The following is a 4,135-nucleotide window of genomic DNA, read 5'->3' as shown; positions in this document are numbered from 1 at the left end:
CTCGAAGTTGGTTTGAATTCATCCTTCAAGTTTTTCGTGTTAGCTGCCTCTAGCCCAGTTTATATATGTACCATGTAGCATTATAATAATGTAATGTCATAGTCAAAAGTTAAAGAATGAAATTGAAACATACACAAACATATACAAACATGCGTTTGTTTGGCAAAAGGACACACATTCTTCACTCGAGTGCAGCTACAGATACTTGTGTTGGAAAAGCTCTGAAGCACTGAAGTACTGTTCCAACTTTACCTAAATAAAACAAAAGTACAGGCTCTGAAATGTATTCAGCTTATAGAAGTAAGACGTAGCTCTTTGAAGGACATTTTACTTTTAATCATCAGCTGTTTTTGTGCAAAATTAACCGACAACTGTGATTTTCTCTCATATTTTTTGTTAAAAGTTTGTGTCTCTGTCGCAAACATCTCTTTGATTTGTACTCGCGTTCCTTGCAAATGTTAAAGTGCGTCTCTTGACCTGACTTTCTCCCCTCACCCCCAGCCAGTCGCGGCCCCTCGCTGAGCCTGGTTCTCCTGGGGATTTCTTCCTGTTAAAAGGGAGTTTTTCCTTCTCACTGTCACCAAGTGCTTACTCATAGGGGATCAACTGTTTGCATTACTGTATGATGTTCACCTTACAATAACCTGCACCAAATAACAATAACTTGTTCACTGTTGTTGTGATTTGGTGCTATACAAATAAAATAAAATTGAATTAAATAGAAACACACTTGTCTGAATGAGGCTCAAACTGTCTCAGATGAGAACTGCCAAACAGGTATTTTTCCAACTTTCATTAATCTGCCATAAACTTGTTCTCACAAAGTTTTAATTAATTTCACACATTTTCTGTTCCCACTGATGAACTTCACTCATTTCAGTTCAGTCAGTTTAATAGCTGTACTGGGAAATTTAATTTGCAGATATGCTCTCATGAAATCCATCAACAATATAAAAAGAAGAAAAACATTACATAACAAATACAGAAAATTAAATCCACATCCAAAAAACTCATAAGATATAATCCTCAGTAAAATTTTAAAAAAAGGCACAGCTATCACAAATTGATTAAAAAAACAAAACAAAACACTATTGCATAGAAAATAAAGGAGTTTTTTGTCCTGCCACATTTTACTCTTCGTGTTCAGTATCTGCAGCCTGAAGCAAACAGTTCAAGTTCTCTGTGCAGGGGTTCGGTCTGGTTCATCACATCAGCGCCTGTCTTTTGCACCTCCTCCTGCTCATAAACAGCAGATAGTGAGATCTGTGGGGCTTTGCTCGAGTTTATCCTGTCCTCGGTTCTAGCATTTCCAAAGCAGTTGGATGGAGAATATTAAAACAGAGTGATACTTATAGCTGCCCTCTCTTTAAAACAGTATCTTGATGAGTGCCTTCACGTGACGCGTTTAGGGGACATCTGCAATCTAGCTTACACTCTTCCTGTGACAGCAATGCATAAAAGCCCATCTGGCCTCAGGTTACAGAACACACCTGCTATTTACAGCTACAACTAAAACGGATGCAGGATTGTTTTTGCTTCGTTTCTGTTGCTTAAATTAGTTGCAGCTGAGATTTTTAGAAGTGGTTCATAACATAATTTCCCACTGCCTTGTTGTTTACTCTCTTATTTACCATTTTGATTAGGTGGAAGTACAGTTGTGAATATTCAGTGGAGTTTTTCCCACTGCACTCTTGGCTTATAATAAGCTAATTTCCTTCACTGGCATCCATAAAACTGTTTTGACTGTACAGTTTTATAGCTCTTAATGACTGCATTTGGAGATGTAGAATAAGTTATACAGTAGAATTTTTTATTTTAATATGATGTAGAAAAGAAAAAAAAAGATGTTGAACAAAGGTAAATAATTATATGTGGACTTTTTACCTTTCTACCTAACATGTGATCTCTCCAGCCTGGTCGCTCACCCTGGATCTCCTCCCTGTGTCTCAAAAGTTTAAATTAGTCCAGATTGGATCAGACGTTTTCGTGTCCCAGACCTCCTCTGTCAGACTCTCTGAGATTTAGCAGCAGCTGTTCCTCTAGAACAGCTGGAATAAGACAAAGTAAAGCTGAACCCTACTGTGAAGCTCCAAAAGAAAAGACTGGAAAAAATAATTATATATGCCCTTTTTAAAAAAAACATGCATTAGGATATAGAATCGGTACTGCTGAACCTGTAGTATAAACACCTTGATTAAATTTACTGTCCATGGACACATACAGGTTTTTAAATCAAGTCGAATTTCGTCTAGATGTGATATCCAGATAACCCGGGCTGGTGATGATGGTAATGATCCACCAGGTGAGGGCGCGCTCCCTCTTTCAGTCGCCTGCATGCGTGTGGAATACCAATCCAGAGAACCCCCTGAACAATCAGCTCACAGAGAGATGAGATAAAGACTGAACCTTCACGTTTCCATTTTTTCCAGCTCTTCGAATGAAACATGTTTTTTTAACTTCTGAAATGCTTCTAAAACTTCTGCTGTGAGATTGTTTTGATAAACCAAAATTCCCACTTTATCTCAACAGAAAAACTTTATGGAAATCAGTCAAAGCCCAGAATGAGCGACCATTTTTCCATGAATTCAGCAACTCATCGTGTGCAGGTGCCGGAATGTATTCTTGTGTCATACTCCCGAGCTGCACCTCCGTGCGCTTTCACATCTGCCATTTGCATCAGATTTCACTTTATCTTCTCCATTTCTCTCCACAAACACTAAAACGACACCTCTGTCCTATTACCTGCAGCTCCAGCGTAAATGTTTATGGAAATGGCTCGTCGGAGCAGGCCAAGTGTTTTCCATCAGCGGCTCTTTGCAGTAATAATACTGCAGTGTTGATGTCAGACCCGCCTTGCCTGAAGAGGGGAGGCTAATGGCCCCTTTCCCCCGCTGCATGAACCAGCGAAGAGAGGAGGGAGGGAAAAAAATCTAATTCACCTTAAATGTGCTGCTGCAGAGCTGGGAAGCGAGAGGGCATCTGTTCAGAGAGTCCCCATTAAAGGAACATCATGTAAGATCAACCACAACGCAATTAGGGAATATGGACACGAGTGAGAGTCTGCGAGGATCACACCTCTCACACACCTGTTGGCTTTCGGTGGTTTCTTCAAAGCACTGTTTTCATTTCAGTCCCCACTTTTAACATGAAAACTCAACTATAGAAGTGATTATTATTATTATGATGATGATTATGATGATGATGATGCTTATTATTATTATCATTATTATTATTATTATGTAATATTTTATTTAAACAAAAACACTGAGTGACAGAGCACATACCCCTGTAGTACATGCACTCAAAAAACAGATTCAGGTCCTCCTTTCAAAGAACACATGCAAATTATGTTAGTTGTTCACAAATGCAATTAAAAAATACCAAATTAATTTGATTTTCTTTGTGTAAACCTAAAATTATTCAAAACCAGCAGAGGCTGATTCTGAACACAAAATGAATGAGTTTGTTGGGGCACCGGGGGTAGGAGGAGTACATTTTTGCACTTAAGTATTTGTAAAGTCAAAGAAATAAATTCAAGCCCCTCTTTAAGCTTAAACATTATTTTTAATCTCATTCAACGCAAATGTAGCACTCCAGCGTTACTGCAATTATTATTCGTGTGGTGAACCTAAATTATTTTCTCTCAAAGCAGTCTTTGTCACAAGAAGACAAAGTTACTGAGTTACACAACGGTCCGCCTTCTTTGAAAATTTTGCGCTCTTTCAGGATCACCTAAATGAATGCAGCTGCTCTTGGCCTCTCTGTACTTTTTGGATAAAACTACACCTTCAGGTAAGGTAACATATTATTTTTTTCATATATCCAATTGTGTATTTCTTTATCAGCTAAATCTATGGCAATGCTATTTATCATAGAAGCTTGTAACAGTTGTTTTTTGAACTTTTGGTGGTGCTACCATTCTCTTCTCTGCTTGAATACTATTTTTTTTTGACAATATAGCCAGGTCTTTTCAAAAGTGCCTTGTTTTAGAGGAGAAATTGTGTAGCTGCCAACTTTTAAGTCGGAGCGTGTGCTAGCTTATTAGCAGCTAGCCATTGTGCTCAATGAAAGATGATGTCCTATAGCTAACTTCTTTCTTACTGTTTTCTTTTTATAATCTAAAAATATGGTATTC

General features: G+C 38.1%; 1 long non-coding RNA gene across 1 annotated transcript in view; it reads left to right on the top strand.

The window, feature by feature from the left end:
- The first annotated feature begins 773 nt into the window (after nt 1–773).
- The window catches only part of LOC146652771 (uncharacterized), a 5,136-nt gene continuing 1,774 nt past the window's right edge, over nt 774–4,135 (top strand). The window contains exons 1-2 of the long non-coding RNA XR_014907698.1: nt 774–2,606; nt 2,749–3,792. This is a non-coding gene — a long non-coding RNA (uncharacterized LOC146652771). The remainder of the gene's footprint in view (nt 2,607–2,748; nt 3,793–4,135) is intronic.

The sequence above is a fragment of the Rhamphochromis longiceps genome, linkage group LG15, assembly GCF_057381845.1.
Source record: "Rhamphochromis longiceps isolate RC_006_pf linkage group LG15, R_longiceps_female_GT1.1, whole genome shotgun sequence".
Classification (NCBI taxonomy): Eukaryota; Metazoa; Chordata; class Actinopteri; order Cichliformes; family Cichlidae; genus Rhamphochromis; species Rhamphochromis longiceps.
Note: the sequence above shows the minus strand (reverse complement) of the source record. Positions and strands in the feature narration are given on the sequence as shown.